Source organism: Lutra lutra, chromosome 6, assembly GCF_902655055.1.
Source record: "Lutra lutra chromosome 6, mLutLut1.2, whole genome shotgun sequence".
NCBI classification, from domain to species: Eukaryota; Metazoa; Chordata; class Mammalia; order Carnivora; family Mustelidae; genus Lutra; species Lutra lutra.
In genome coordinates this window covers 2,526,069-2,543,435 of record NC_062283.1, presented here as the reverse complement: position 1 = coordinate 2,543,435, position 17,367 = coordinate 2,526,069, and positions in this window count along the sequence as shown.

Here is a 17,367-nt window from a genome sequence, read left to right as displayed (position 1 = left end):
TGAAATCATACGGTATTTGTCTTTCTCTGACAGACTGATATCGCCCGGCGTTAGACTCTCTAGCTCCATCCGGGTGGTGGCAAATGACAAGATTACTTTTTTTTTTTTTTTTTTTTTGTGGCCGAGTAGTATTCCATTGTGTGTGTGTACACGGCCTTTCTTCCTTATCCGTTCATCAGTGGATGGGACATGGGTGTTCCCATAGTTCGGTAACTGCAAATAAAGCTGCTCTAGACATCAGGGTGCGTGCACCCCTTCGAAGTGATGCTTTTGTCTCCTTCGGGTAAACACCCAGTAGTGCAACTGCTGGGTTGCTCAAGACTAACCTTCGGAAAAGAGAACTGCCCTGTGAAGGTTAGTCTGGAGCAAGTTTTCTCGAGGTGGCAAGGGAGAGGGTATCCCGGGCTGAGGACGGGGCTGAGCAAAGGCAGGGAGGCTCCCGGTCCCAAGAGGAGTGCTGAGGAGTCCCTGAGAGTTCACGCTCCTGAGTCACAGCCCCTCAGGTTCAGTATTTGCGTCCTGGACTAGTCATTGTTATTTTTTTAAGTTGTTTTTTGTTTTTTTTTAATTTAGAGGTTGTTACAAACAGTAAAGTTTGGAAGATCAATTTATAGCACCAAGTTTATTCTTGTGTATGGATAGATCTAATTTTAGTTTTCTCCAGACAGGTATATAATTGATTCAAAAGGCTTTATGAAAACCTTTTTCTCCAGGATTTGAAATACCACTTTGATCTTGGACTAGACTCGTATAGGTAGTTGTAACTGTGAAATTTCCATTCAGCCCACTGTCTGGCTGCCTACTCATGTGCCAGTAACGTACTGTTGATTAGAGATGTTCCGTTGTATGTTTTAACCAGGGGGCCAGTTTCCCTTAAAGGTTTTCTCTTTGGTATTTTCCTTATTAATTTAATGGTAAACTTTTCGAGCTCCATGAGGAAGCTCACTGGATATTTTTATTGGGATCCACTAAATTTGCAAATGGCTCAGGAACTCTTTCCTCCAGTTTCCCTGCTACCATAATAGTACCGTGAATGTCTTGGCTGATGCTCTCAAGAGCATTAACAGAGCCAAGAAGAGGCAAACGCCATGTTCTTATTAGGCCAAGCCCCCGCTGTTTCCAGCTGTGATGATGAAGCATGGTTACATGGCTGAATTTGAAACCACTGTTGACCACAGTGCTGAGAAAATTGTTGTGAACCTCACAGGCAGGTTAAACAAGTATGGAATCATCAACTCTCGATTTGATGTAAAACTGAAAGATCTAGAAAAATAGCAGAATAAACTTCTCCTGTCCCACCAGTTTGGTTCCATTGTCCTGACAACCTCAAGTTGGTATCGTGGACCAGGAAGAAGCAAGATGAAAACCAACAGGAGGGAAACTCCTGGGATTCTTTTTCTAGGGATGTAATGCATACATGCAAATAAAGTGCCTCAATGGACAAATACATTAAAATAAATAACTTGGGGAGAACTCAGTTCTTGATGTTGATGTGACATCCTAATCAAGAAGGAGGGTTGTCTTTCCATTTGTTGAAGACTACTCTATGTCTTTCAGTAGTGTTTTAAGTTTTTGCTAAGAATTTGTTTGTTGTTTTTGTAAGTGAGGTTTCCTAATGCATTGTTCCCCTAATTAGTAATTATTTGGGTATAGAAATGTTACTTTTTAAAAATTTCTTTAAAAGACTTATTGATTGATCTGAGAGAGAGAGCAAGCAAGCAGGGAGAGGGACAGAGGGAGAGAATCCCTCACGCAAAACAGGCACTGAGCTCAGAGCCTGACGTGGGGCTCAATCCCACCACCCATGAGATCATGACCTGAACTGAAACCAAGAGTTGGATGCTCAACCAACTGAGGCACCCACGTGCCCCAGAAATGCTGTTATTTTTACATGTTAATTTTATATTATCTTGCTGAATTGTATTCTGGTTTATTTGAATTAGCTTAATCATTGATTCACTAGGGCAGCATTGCCTAATGGAAATTTCCTTGGCAGAAATATCCTGTGTCCACACTGTCCAGTGTGGTAGCCACCAGCTACCTGTGGCTGTGAAACACTTGAAATGTGTGACTGAGGGAGCTGAATTTTTATTTTATTTATTTTATTTGATGAGTTAATTTAAGTATAAGTAGCCAAGTGTGGCTAGTGGCTTCTGTCTTGCTGTACGTCTAAAGCTTTCCCTGTATACTATATGTCACCTGTAAATATATTTGTCCATCTTCTTTTCCAGTTCTTACACCTATAATTGCTGACTTTAGTCTATCAGGAAAATGTTTCATATGTAGTGAAAATAACAAGCATCCTTGCATTGTTTCTGCCATTAGTGCAAATGCTTTCAGGGTTTCCACATTAAGATCTTGGCCTTAGGATTAAATTATGTATTTTTAAATCATGCTAAGGAATAATTAATTCTTCTATATTTTCTCAAAGGTTTTTCTTAAAAATGGGTGAGGCATTTTCAGCATCAGTGGAAGTAATCATGTAATCATGTGGGGCTTTTTTCCTCCTTAGAACTCTTAATTTGGTGTGATATTAATAGCTCTCCTAATGCTGAATCATTGTTCTATTTCTAGTATAGACCCTGCTTCTTCATGGTAGGTTAATATTGGGTAATGTTTTATTTTCTCAATATTGCTAACATCTTATTTCGGATTTTGCATTGGTTTTCAGAACATGTTGATCTGAAATTTTCTTTTTGTGCATATGCTAACTTTATCAGGTTTGGGTATTAATATTATACCTGTTCATTAAGAGAACGTGGAAGTTTTCTCTCATTTCCTACCAACTGAAACAAATTACATAGTATTGGGACTGTTTGTACCCCAACAGTTTTGTAGAATGCCCTAGTGAAACCATCTGAGGTGTTTTGTTTTGCTTTGTTTTGTTTTGTTGATTATGGCATTTTCTTGATTACTTTTCATCTTCTGTAGAAGTTTGGGATTGCATCTTCAAAATGCGTGTTTTTGAAGATTTCCCAGACTTCCTGTGGGTCAAACAGTGTTTGGAAGGAAATATGTTTTTCAGAAACTGTTTGTTTTGCCGTGAGAGGCACCCACAGAATATTTGGTTGATCACATTGCTCCTCTCTGCCTCCTCCTTACACTCTAATCTGAAACTAGAAGATGTAGGTTGAAGTGATGACTGTCCTTTGGCCTTTGTTGCTTGTCTAGTTAAGGTTAGCCATAGGTCAGTGTCTGCCTCTGGTGGAGAAAACTGACTTTTTTCAGAGTATATGCTTCCCAGTGAGGATTGTCCAGTTTTGAAAGTACTGTCACCGGCTTATTACTAAGGGAAATTAGGAAAGTGAGAACACCTGAGTTATGAACTATTCCAATTTAAAATGTATTCAATTGACTATCCAGTGTTTACAGTTGGATCTCTAGCTTATAAAGATATCCAAGCCAAACAATTTATAGTCTCTAAGGCACTTAGGTATCAGTAATAAGTAAATACTTACAATCCATTTCCTTTCTAGACAAGCAAGGTTATATTTCTCTTCTTCATCTATGTACCTACAAATTACAGCAGATCTTAGTCTGAGTAAAAATGTTGCATGAGATTTCCTCCTCAGTCGCTGCCAAACACTGCGCCTCCCTGTGGCTCTCCAAGGCTCCTTTGGGTCACCACTCTCCCCAGCCAGCATGCCCTAATCTGTAGGCCAGTGGGGCGATGCAGCACCTTACATAGATACGGAGAGAGGGACAGTGATCTAGAAACATACACTGTTTCTCCAGCACTGTGTTTGTGCAGTGAGTCTACCAGATGGTGTCTGCTGGTCAGAGTCCAACTAGGAGGCAGAAACTACCCCAGTTCCTTGCACAGGGTGAATTTAATATCGAGAATCACTCCATCATGACAAGGTTATTAACATGGCAACTCTGAGTATAAAAGACAACGTGAAGGTTTAGCAAAGGCAGCAACCCTAGGAAGCAGCTGGTAACCCTAGGCCTAGGGAGCAAAGAAAGAGGCTGGAATGACTGATGCACTAACAGCCGAGAAGCACCACGGAGCTGACACAGAGGGTGAGGGCTGCTGTGACAAGGGGACCCAGGACCCGGGGCTAAACGTCAGATGAGGAGGAGAGAGATGAGGAGGAGAGTGGGAAGCAGCTGCTGCCCCTGCCAGGGCTGGGGAAACTGTAAGGAGGATGCTCTCCCCGCAGGAGGGAGGTGCTGCTCCAGGCTCAGAGGTAGGTTCCCAGCGCCCACCTGCCTCCCCTTGCCCTTTCCCCCAGGTCCCGAGGAGGAGGGCAGCCCTGAGCCTTCTTGGTGTATTGTATCCCGTCCTTTTCCAAAAGCTGAGCTGTCGGGTTCTGCACTCACAGGAGGCTTCCCAGGGCCAATTCACCGGGATAAAAGGACAGCGAAGAACAATCCTTCTTTCCACTCCTGCCGGCAGTGGTCTGCGTGGAGAGCTCCGTGGGTCCTGGATCCCTGCGTCCCTGGGGCCTCATCTCCTTCCGAGGCTCCGCAAGTGCAGGGGAGCCAGGCCTCCAGCATGTTTGGTCCTGGAGGCCCGGGAGTTTGGGAGTTCTGAGGGAGGTTGGTTGTCTCCAGTCTCAGCCACCAGGGGAGGCCAGCAGGTCGCAGCCCTCTGATCCATCACCGCAGTTCAGGTCCTCCTCTTGGCCTGCGTTCAGGTGCCTTTTCCTTAACAGTGAAGGAGGGTAGGTATTGTGGCTGGGGACAGGGCTCCTCTCTGCCCTGGTCTCGCTGGTCTCTGTTCCTGGGGCTGTTCCACATATCCCGCACGGCACCCTCCCCACAATGCAAACCTCAGCACTATGACTTATCATCCATCAGGTTCCAGGCAACCAAATTCCTGGATGAGGAGCCCCGAATTCCCTTCCAGATATTTGCAAGTCCAGGGATAAAGGTGTTTTACCCTCAGCAACTGCAATGTGGTCAACCACCTCCTGTGTGATGGGACCTCTTGAGCCCTTGTTGAGTTATAGGCAAAGTCAAGCCCAGTTGAGATGCAGCCCCACCTACACCCCTGAGAACTGCAAGTACCCCCAGTTTAACCCCACTTTGGGAAACCCCCTGGGAGCTCCTGTAGAGTAAAATTAACAGAAAATATTATAATAGGTTCAGGTGTACAACATAAGATTCAACGGTTCTGTACATTACTCAGTGCTGACCACAATTCTGTCATCATCTTCTTGCTGGGGGAGGGTCTTACTTTGGTGTTGATGGTGGCTGACTAATCAGGGTGGTAGTTGCTCAAGGGTGGGGTGGCTCTGGCCATTTCCTAAGATAAGACCACAATGAAGTTTGCCCCATCTTCCTCTCACAAATGCTTTCTCTGTAGCATGTGATGCTGTTTGATAGCATTTTACCCACAATAGAACTTCTTTCACAATTGGAGTCAATCTTTGCAAACCCTGCCATGGCTTTATCAACTAAGTCACTGTAATATTCTCAATCCCTCAATCTCATGTCAACAGTTTTCACAGCATCTTCTTCAGGAGTAGGTTCCTGCTTACTTTCTTTGACTCATCCTTCAGAAGCAAGTCCTTGTCTGTCACAGTTTGGTCATGAGATTGCAGGAACACAGTCACATGCCAAGGCTCCACTTCTAATTCTTCTCTTCTTGCCATTTCCACCACCACTGAAGTCTTGAAGCCATCGAGGTCATCCATTTGTTGGAAATTTCTCCCAAACTTCTGTGAATGTTAGTATTTTGACCTCTTCCCATGAAACTCAAATGTTCTGGGGTGCCTGGGTGGCTCAGAGGGTTAAAGCCTCTGCCTTGGGCTCAGGTCATGATCCCAGGGTCCTGGGATCGAGCCCCGTATCGGGCGGGCTCTCTGGTCAGCAGAGAGCCTGCTTCCTCCTCTCTCTCTGCCTGCCTCTCTGCCTACTTGTGATCTCTGTCTGTCCAATAAATAAATAAATAAAATCTTTTAAAAAAAAAAAAAAGAAAAGAAAAGAAACTCAAATGTTCTGAATGGCTCCTAGAATGGTGAATCTTTTCCAGAAAGTTTTCAATTTGCTTTGTCCAGAGCCATCAGAGGAATCACTATGTATGGCAAGTCTAGCTTTACAAAATGTATTTCCAAAATAATAAGACTTGAATTCAAGCGTTTTCCTTCATCCATGGGCTGCAGAACGGATGTTGTGTCAACAGGCCTGAAAACAAGCTTGATCTTATACGTCTCCATCAGAGCTCTTGGGTGACAAGGGGCATTGTCAGTGAGCAGTCATATTTTGAAAGGAATTTTTTCTTTTTTTCTTTTTTTTTATATTTTATTTATTTATTTAACAGACAGAGATCACAAGTAGGCAGAGAGGCAGGCAGAGAGAGAGAGGGTGAAGCAGGCTCCATGCTGAGCAGAGAGCCCAATGTGGGGCTCGATCCCAGGACCGTGGGATCATGACCTGAGCTGAAGGCAGAGGCTTAACCCACTGAGCCACCCAGGCACTCCAAAGGAATTTTTTTCTAAACAGTAAGTCTCACAGTGGGCTTTAATATTCAATAAAGCTTGTAAAAAGATGCAGGCTTTGTACCACTTATAAAACCCAGACAGAGTAGATTTAGCCTAATTTTAACAGGCCCCAGAATTCTCAGAATTGTAAATAAGCATTGACTTCAACTTAAAGTCACTGACTGCAGTAGCCCCCAACAAGAGAGTCAGCCTGTGCTTTGAAGCATTAAGCTTAGCCATTGACTTCTCCTCTCTAGGTAGGAAAGTCCTAAATGGCATCTTCTTCCAATAGAAGGCTGTTTTGTCTACTTTGAAAGTCTGCTGTTTAGGGTAGCCACCATCATTACTTCTCTCAGCTCGATCTTCCTGAGAATTTACTAGAGCTTCCCCATCAGCACCTGCTGCCTCACCTTGCTCCTGTATGTTATGGAGACGGCCTCTTTCCTTAACCTACCAAACCAACCGCTGCTAGTTTCAGTCTTTTCTTCTGTACTTTCCGCATCTTTCTCAGCCTTCACAGTATTGAAGAGAGTTGGCATCTTGCTCTTGGTGAGGTGTTGGCTGAAGGGAATATTGTGCCTGCTTTGATCTTCTCTCCAGACCACTGAGACTTTCTCTGTATCAGCAATGGGGCCATTTCACTTTCTTATCATCCATGTGTTTGCTGGAGTAGCACTTTTCATTTCCTTCGAGAACTTTCCCTTCTTGTCTACAACCTGGCCAACATTTTGGCACAGGAGGCCAGTCTTTCAGCCTGTCTTGGTTTTAAACATGCCTTCCTCATTAAACTACACCATTTCTAGCTTTTGATATAAAAAGAGGCATGTGTAACTCTCAGAACACTTGAACAATTTGAGGCCAGTATAGGGTTATTAATTGGCCTAATTTCAATATGGTTGTGTCTCGGGGGATAGGAAGCTGGAGGATAAAAAAAGAGATGGGGGAAAGGTCAGTCGATGGAGCAATCAGAACACACACATTTATTAAGTTCACCATCTTACATGGGTGCAGTTCCTGGCACCCCAAAACAATTACACCAGTAACATCACAGATTACAGATCACCATAATAAATATAATAATAAGGAAGATGTTTAAAGTATTGTGGGAATTGCCAATATGTGACCCAGAGACACAGGTGAACAAATGCTGTTGGAGAAATGGCGCCAACAGACTTGCTGTACAGAGGGTTGCCACAAACCTGTAATTTATAAGAAATGCGGTATCTGTGAAATGCCACAGAGTGAAGCTCAATAAAACAAGGTGTGCCTGCCAGTAGGACAGCTCCATAATGTTGTGATCTAATCAGATACCTGCTGAATGACAAACATATGCAACTGTTTTTAGTTACCCTTTTTTTTTATATCATAAACATATATTTGTTTTGACTAGAGAGGATCTTGAAATTCAAAGATAGTTTAGCTGTGAAAGACATCCTAAGCTCATTTTTATTCTCAATCTGGCCAGCAAAAATGACATCAGGGGAAAAAAAAAACATAACCATAAGGCTTAAGAATCTATAGGCAAGACATAATTTCAGCAACAGCTTTCAAATACAGTAGAAAGAAGGAGTAATGAGCTTTACCTTTGTTTTTAATAAGAAGCTTTTAATAAAAATCATTGAGAGTATCTGAAAACCTAGAGAGTTAGTAAGAAACTTTCACGATAAAACAGAGCTTTTCCTTTCTGGGCAGAAAATAACTTACCTATTTTATTTTAGTTTACTTTTATCTAAATTCAATTAGCCGGGGCTCCTGATGGGTTAAGGCCTCTGCTGGCTCTGGTCATGATCCCAGGGTCCTGGAATGGAGCCCCACATCGGGCTCTCTGCTCGGTGGGGAGCCTGCTTCCTCCTCCCTCTCTCTCTGCCTGCCTCTCTGCCTACTTGTGATCTCTATCTGTCAAATAAATAAATAAAATCTTTAAAAAAATAAAAAATAAATTCAATTTGCCAACATATAGTAATACATCATTAGTTTTTGGTGTAGTGTTCAATGATGCATTAGTTGCTTATAACACCCAGTGCTCATCACATCACATGCCCTCTTTAATGGCCATTACCCAGTTATCCCATCCCTCAACTCACCTCGCCTTTTGCAACCCTCAGTTTGTTTCCCAGAGTCAAGAGTCTGTCATGGTTTTTCTCCCTCCCTGATTTCTTCCCATTATAGTTTTCCCCCCCTTCCTCTATGATCCTCTGTGCTAATTCTTATCTTCCACATATGAGTAAAACCATATGATAATTGTTTTTCTCTGATTGACTTAGTTCACTTAGCGTAGTAACCTCTAGTTCCATCCATGTCGATGCAAATGATAGGTATTCATCCTCTCTGATGGCTGACTAATACTCCATTGTATAAATGGACCACATCTTCTTTATCCATTCATCTGTTGAAGGGCATTTCAGCTCCTTTCACAGTCTGGCTATTGAAAATATAAAGGACTTACTATAGGCAGATAATAGATACACTAGCGGATATCAATCCCCTGTTATAAATCTATAGTAATAAAGCAGTATACATTGTTCCAAGGATAGGTAAACTGATCAATCCAACAAGACACTGAATCCAGACTATGAATTTATAATAATCTGATTTTCGACTGGGGCAACATCTCAGTGCAGTAGGTAAAAAATGGTCTTATGTGAATTATGTTGGGTCTGTGAAATATCCATATAGAAAAATGCACCCGACCTCTTAACCTACATCATACAATCAGTTAGAGATGGATTTTTTACTAAGCAAAGTAATAAAGATTTAGAAGAAAATGTAAGAGAATGTCTTTATGACTACAGAGTAGACAAAGATACTTTTTAACAAGTCAGGATGCCAAACAAGCTAAGCATTAAAAAAGAGTTATAGGGACACATGGGTGGCTCAGTCAGTTAAGCATCTGCCTTCAGCTCAGGTCATGATCCCAGGGTCTTGGAATTGAGTCCCGCATAAAGGGGCCTGCTTCTCTCTCTGCGTGCTACTCCCTCTGCCTGTTCTCTTTATCTACCAAATAAATATATAAATAAATCTTTACAATTTTTTTAAAAGAATTATAATTTGGACAATATTAAGATTAAGAATTTCTATTTGTCAGCATTCATCATTAAGAAACAGAGTAGAGAGGGTGCCTGGGTTCCTCAGTTGTTAGGCTTCTGCCTTCAGCTCACGTCATGGCCCCAGGGTTCTGGGATTGAGTCCCACATCAAGCTCCCTGCTCTTCAGGAAGCCTGCTTCTCCCTCTCCCACTCCCCCTGCTTGTGTTCCCTCTCTCCCTGTGTCTCTCTCTGTCAAATAAATAAATAAAATCTTAAAAAAAAAAAAAGAAACTGAGTAGAGAAACCACAGAGTAGGAGAAGATATGCACAATACACATTACTGACGAAAGACTCAAGTCTAGAATATATGCAGACACTTACACATCAATAAAGAAAAATAACCCAAAAAAGGTGGCAAAGACTTGAACAACCACTTCCACTAAATGATATTCTCTTTTTCCCCCCTTTCTTGTATCATTGACGCACAAAGTTATATTAGTTTCAGGTGTACAATCTAGTGATTTGACAAGTTTATACCTTAAACTATGTTCACCATAATGTAGCTACCATCTGTTCCAGTACATGGTCATTAGAGTATCATCAACTGTATTCCTTGTGCTCTGCTTTATGTTCCCGTGACTTACTCCTTCCATAACTGGAGGCCTGTATCTCCCTCTCTCCTTCTCCCATTTTGCCCACCCTGAGCCTTTCCCCTCTAGCAACCAGCAGTTTGTTCTATATATAGTTCTGATTCTGCTTTTTGTTTAATCATTTTTTAAGGTTCCATTTATGAATTAAATCATACATTTGTGTTTCTCAGTCTAATTTATTTCACTTAGCATAATACACTTTAGGTCCATCCATGTTGTCTCAAGTGAAAAATTACATACCAACAAACAGGAAAACTAGAAAAAATGGATCAATCTCTGGAAAACATGCAATCTTCCAAAACTGAACCAGGAAGAGATAGAAACTGAATAGACCTACTACAAGTAAGGAAGTGAGCACAGATGTACCATATTCAATTTCATCCTTCATCACAGTGTTCTCTTAGACTCCTACATCTCTGTGGAGAAGTTGACACTTCTCCTCTCACTGCTCTTTCTATTGGGGCATATGCCTCTGTCTTCCCATTTTGCTTAACTTTCAGTGTTTGTTTTTATGGATTAGATGAAATGGCTACTTCTCCTGGAGTTGAAGTAGTGGTCTTGTGTATGGTGACCCCCGTGCAGACGGTGTGTGCTTGCTGGTGGTTGCTGGCTGGCTGGGACTGTGGCCCCATGTGCTTAGTTACTCTTTTGTATGTTTGTTCTTTGATTTTAAGATTCTACTTATTTATTTGGTGAGGAGGTGCATATGTGAGACTGGGGGAGGGTAGAAGGAGAGGGAGAAGCAGATTTCTTGTTGAGCAGGGAGCCAGGACTCTGGTTTGGATCCCAGAATCCTGAGATCATGACATGAGCTGATGGCAGATTCTTAACTCACTGAGCCACCCTGGTGCTCCGATTTACTCTTTTAAACCCTGGCTTTTTACAGAGACAGTAAGCAGAAAAAATAAAAGGAAAAAGCAATAGGAAAAGAAAATAAATAAATAAAAGCAGAAAAAAGAGAAGAAAAACGAAGATTAAAAAAAAGAACAAGAGGGGCACCTGGGTGGCTCAGTGTGTTAGGCCTCTGCCTTCGGCCTGGGTCATGATCTCAGGGTCCTGGGATCGAGCCCCACATTGGGCTCTCTGCTCGGCGGAGAGCCTGCTTCTCCCCTCTCTCTGCCTGCCCCTATGCTTCCCCCCTCTCTCTGCCTGCCCCTATGCCTACTTGTGATCTCTCTCTCTCTCTGTCAAATAAATAAATAAAATCTTTAAAAAATATATTAAAAAAAAGAACAAGAAATAACAAAACCAAAAAGAAAAAGACAGATTTTAAAGAGTAAAAATAAAATAAAACTGTAAAAATTAGAACAAAAACCAAAACCCCAAACCAAGGCCTGTTTTCTGAGGCACAGCACCACTGGGCTGCTGGTGGGGGCCTGTGGACCCTGGTAGTGGGGGTGTCACAAGCTCACTATGGTGAATGGACCTCCCCCTGTGGCATCCAGACTCCGCTCTGGTCTGGGCTAATAAGTTGTAGTGTAAGAGAATGTTCTTGCTCCTGGGCCCTTTTAAGCCCTGGCTTTGTATCCCAGTATCCCAGTTCAGGCTGGGGCTGATCTGGGCTTGTGGACCCTGGGCTTACTGAGGTGGCAAGCTCACTGGGATGACTGGACCCACCCGTTATGCTGTCTGGACCCCGCTCAGCACCAGACTTCCAAGGTGGGGTGGGAATACAAACCCTGTAGTTCTCTGGTCCTTGACCTGGACAGCTTTCCTATAGCTCCTTTGTCTCTTGGCAGAATTCTGGTGTTGACAATTTTATAGGCTACTTGCTCTTTTAAACCATAGGATTTGTTTTCTTGTACCCAAAGACAAAGGGATCTGTTCCTGGGTCCTGGGTCCTGTCCCACCCCAGTGCCATTCACAGAGTTGGGAGTGAGGGTTCCCTTGGCTACATTCTGTCTCTGGTCCTTCAGATGCTGCCCAGTCAGCCCTAAGCTCTTCTTCAGGAGGAATTGTTCCATTAATAAGTGTCGGTGGTGGGTTCCTTCCTCGCCGTCTTGAACCAGAACTCTCTATGGGCATTACATTTTTGTGGACACGGGACAATCACAGGATGCCTTTCTTCATGGTAGACATTCTCTAGGTCTCCTGGAAAATAGAAATACTTATGCAGTCAGGCTTGAAATTATTGCATCTAATTTTGCTCAGACAACCATTCCTGCCTAATGGAGGTTATCTCTCCTTTGTTCTCTTTCCCAGGACCAAATTGTCTCTAAGACAACCGGTCTCTAAGCCTGTGGAAACTTTGAACCCTGGCCTCTGGGCAGTGGCTTTATGGGATGGAGGTCCCTCTTGCTTCCAGTCCTTATGCTGGCTCTCGCTCACACGACACTCACATTGACGCTTCTGAACTCTGGATGTTCCTATAACACTTGCTGAGTGTCCTACAATGAAATGCAATCCGGACACTATCCACATGGAGATTGCTTCACATCCCCCAGGGGAAGGAAGCAGCCCCACGAGATTGCCCTCGCCTCTTCTCCTCAACTTCAAATGCCAGCCAGTTGCAAGTCCAGCTTATTACCTGGGCTTCTGACCTACCCAGCTAGACCCTGGAGGTTCCACGACACCCTCCTCAGGTTTGACTCATTCTTAAGTGGCTCACAGGACCCAGGAAACCTTGTGTGCAAGAATGTAACTTCCTTGTCCTCACAGAGTCGGCCACTCTCCCTACACTGCCACACGTTCACCAACGCAGATGCTCTCTGACCCCGCTCCCTTCCCGGTTCTCATGGAGGCTTCGTTACTTACCATGATTGGTTAACTCTTTGGGCATTGGTGATTTAATTTAATCTTATGCCCTTTTCCCCTCCCCAGATTTCAGTAGGTAGACATGGGGAAGCCTGAAAATCTCAACCCTTTAATCCCTTGGTTGGTTGCCTTGGCAACCAGCCCCCATCCTTAGGATCACTCTAAAAATCACTTCAGTAACCATAAGCTCAGGTATGCTTGAAAGTCACTTGTTAGAACTAATAGGACACCTTCATCCCTCTCGTACTTAGGAAACTTCACTGGTCCTAGGAGCACTGTGCCAGGAAATACCAAATATATATTTCTTATTATAAATCACAATATCATCTTTTCAAATCTACAATCCATCTTGAGTTAATTTTTGTATACCTTATGAGATATAGGTCCAGTCTTAGTTTTTTTGTACATAAAAAAGAGAGTAATAGTAAGTAGCTATTTGTAGAATAGTTGTAAGAGTCAGATGAATTCAGGGGAGACTGGGTACTTCAGTTGGTTAAGCATCCATCTTGAGCTCTGGGTGGTGAGTTCAAGTCCTACATGGGGTGCAGGCTGGACTTCAAGTAAAAAAAAAAAAAAAGAATCATGTGAATTCAATAAATGCAGCATGCTTGCAATAGCACATGATACATTGTAGACAAAATTAAACTGTGGTTGTTGTTACTACATGATTGTTAAGATAATGTAAATTGTGGGACCACCTGGGTGGTTTAGTTGGTTGGGCATCAGCCTTCAGCACAGGTATTGCCTGAAGCAGAAAAACACTTCTATTATTCAGAAAGCATTCAACCTTAATGTGATGCGCATCACAGCCAAACTACTAAAGAGACTGCAAGAATAGGAAAAGAAAAAAGCTCATTTTTTTTTTATATAGCCAAGCAGATACAACACATTACATACCTGTACTCATGTAACTTGTCCTCAAATCAGAAGTCTTGACAGCACCATTTGTCACACACAGTGCATCCTACATTCATCTGGTTTGGGTGACACTATGTAAATGAATCGACAATCCAAAGAGATAAAAAGTTTCTCGATCTTGATGATGGGATATAGATTTGCCATTAGGAATCAGATCCTTCTGAAAGTGGGATTCCTAATCTCCCATAGAAACTGGGACTCAGGGACCCCATCTACTTTTAGAATTATATAGCAAAAAGTGGCTCACACCTCCTTGAAAAAAATACTCTTGGGATACAAAATGGGTAAGAACCTTATTCAGTTGTTTTTTTTTTTTTTAATAATTAGTTACATCTCAAGGGGCTGAGAAAAAATTTACAAGTTGTTTATTTATTTGTTTGTTTGTTTGTTTGTTTTTAAAGAAAACACTCCAAGGAAAGGGAGTGTGAGACATCTCTCTTTTGCACCAGGGAATCTACTGATTTTATCTTTTGCCTTTAGAAGTCTCATTGGACAACTCAGGCCTATGCACGGACAACTCCGTGCATGCAGGTCCTCATTCAAAAGTGGGGATGAAAACAGTACTCACCTCAAAGGGATTTTTTTCATGCCTTATACAAGTACTTTTAGCAGGTTGCCAGTACAGTTGTAGGTAATGCTAAAGAAGACAATATTCAGTGGCACTTGTTCAAGGCGGTAAGGCAGACTTCATTCAGGACCACTGTGGAGAGCAGAGGGAAACGCTGGAATGGGATTTTACAGTGATGGAGGGAGACACTGGGCTCCATTCAGGTCACAGCAGGGGCAAGTGGAAACTTAGAGCCAAGTGGCACAAGGGGGCTCAGAGCAGAATTAAAAATTACTACCAGAAAACATCACGGGTTAGGATTTCTGTCTTTACTTGACCCATCAGGATTCTTACTGAGGACAGGCCAGGATGCTTGGATATCACCTGGGAGGTGACAGGGGACCAGGAACCTGAACAGATTGGAGGTGGGGATTTGAGTCAGGCTGACTTGGCAGGGTTCTTGCTTAAACTAGATCTTGCACGAGAGCACACAGAGCAGTCTAGGAGAAGTTTGAGGAGGCTGATTAATTTTTGCTCAAGTAAAGAATTTTTGACAGTAATAAGGATACCTCCCCCAGAACACGAGGGGAAATCTTGCCTTTTCAGACTCACACATTGCTGCTATGATTTCATGAGAAAGAATTCTAATCTCACCTCTAAGCTCAACCCTTTGCTCATTTTTATTTCGATTCCTTTGCATCAGGGATGGGAAAGTTCATTCTTGGGGTAGAAAGTTAGTCTAGATAATAGAAGTTGGGGTTAATGAAGTTTTGTAGGGCAAAGCTTCTGATCTGTGACAACAAAAAGAGGAGTCCTTCCAGTTTTCCAGTTCCATTTGCCTTTAATAGACAAGGAATAAAACAATCCCTTGCAGGCCCCTGGGTGTCTGAGTCTGTTAGGCTTCTGCCTTCTGCTGGGGTCATGATCCCTGTCTGGGCTCCCTGCTCAGCGGGGAGCCTGCTTCTCCCTCTGCCTCTCTCTCTGCCCCTACCCAGGCTTGTGCTCCCTCTCTCTCAAATCAAAGATAAAATCTTTTAAAAACACAAAAACAGAGAGAAAAACCAACTGCTTGCAGGAAAGATCTCTAAGCCCTGAAGTCAGCAGAATACGCTACCCCAAAATATGCCACGTGGGTATATTAAGTCTGTTGAGCTGTGGGCACTTGGAAAATAGGAAAGCAAGGAGTGGTCCTCAAACCTCCCTCCCCAATCGGCTTAAGGACAGATTCTTCTAAAGGAGCTCAATTGTCATAAATTATCTGCCTGGGAGTTTCATCAACCAGGGAAGACTAGCTCTCGTCACGGGAGAGGAGAGAGGAAATGGACACCATACCCAGGCAAACTTGATCACAAACTATCATACCTCCCAATTATGCATCTAAGGCCCATTTGTCTTTCTTAAAAATCATTACCTTCTCCTAAAAGGCCAACACCCCCAGTGCCCTTGCTCCAGTACAATGGTGTGTAGCCCAAGTTCCAAGCCCCCTCAGAGAATGGCTCAGTTTTCTCTGGGAATCGTCTATGTGTACATGAGGAATAAGGGATAATAAATGCTTGCCTGATATTCCCTTGTCCGTCTGTCTTGAATCAGAGAGTTCCCAGCTTGGAACTCAGAGGGTAGGAGGAAAACCATGTCCCCACCAAAACCCCACGTGCCCAGGAGGATCGTGGTGGATCTTGTCTTCTCCGGATCCACGCTTGTGATGTGCTCAGAAAACAGAATCTCCAGCCATCCCCTTTGCTATATCCCCGCACATAAAGAAAACCTCGAGAAAGAAAGGAAAGTGACTTCCATGTGTCTGGGAGCAGGTCCCCATTCGGATTCACAGCCTTGGGACTTAGGGAAAGTGAGGAGGATCAGAAAAACGGGAAAGGCTGGGTCCAGAAGCCTCGCTAATCGCTCATTTCCCCTCCGCACATCCTTCCTAGGAATATAATTAAACCTAATTAAGACTGACAACACTTCTGAGCCAAACACTTGCTGGAATTGTGGAGGGACAGGGAAAGCTGTACTTCAGGGACTGAGAGATCCTGCCGAGGGTTTTCTCCTCCCTGACAGGCTGACAACTTTGCAAAGTGAAGTCTTGCTTTCAGTGCCTGTTAACCAAGAGCCCATCACATCCAGAGGGTACAAATATGGCTTGAGGTGTGGGGTTCACCTGCCAGAAGGAGCGACAAAGGGCTGGGCTGCACTGGCTGGGAGCAGGTGAGCACACCTGACCTATCCTAGTCTCACTCCCTGTGCCAGAGGAACTTTCCCTCAGATGCAGGAACTTGCTTCTCTCTTTGACTAAGGAAGGCAGTTCGATAGCGGGTCTGTGAGCCTGAGCCTCTGGCCTCCTGAGCTTGCAAAGGTATGTCCCCGGGGCAGAGAGATGATGGGGACTAGTGCCCCAAATGTGCCTCCAGACATGGGGGAGCACTGTGTCCTGAGTTCAGGATGTGGTCCCATGGGAGAGCTCTGGGGTGGCCTCTCAGAGAAAGGACCCACATTCTTTATCCGGAAATCGAGAAGGGTCAGAGTGTTTCTGGTTCCCAGGAGCAGCTCTGCCTCTTCAGCCTCTGTGGCCCCTGCATTATGCCTGGGTCAGCATCACTCACAGTGATAAAATCTGTAGCCCTCATTAGGTGCATTCCTGTGTCTTGCAAACGAGCCAGCTTTGTCTTCCCCAGCGTGTTCCAAATCCCCCAAGTGCACGTGTGTAATTGGAAGGTTTCTCCTGCATCTGTCCTTAAGCGTCCGGATCCTGATATTAACACCATCCATGTAAGCCAACTTCCCCCACCACATGCCAGCTGGATGGGGCACTGTTAGTAGCCATGAGGATTAAAGTGACAGGGGCTGTTGGCAAATCCCTACTTTTGAATCGCCAGCTTGTGAGTACCCAGAGGCTGCCCACTTTCCCTTTATCATCGTCTTCCCTAGCAGGAAGCACTCTTCTCATTTCTTTGTGGAGAAAACAGGCTGAGAGGGACGCACAGACTTGGCCCAGCTGGTAGGGGTTCTATCCGGAATGGGCATTAAGTATGGTAGGAGTGTAAAGC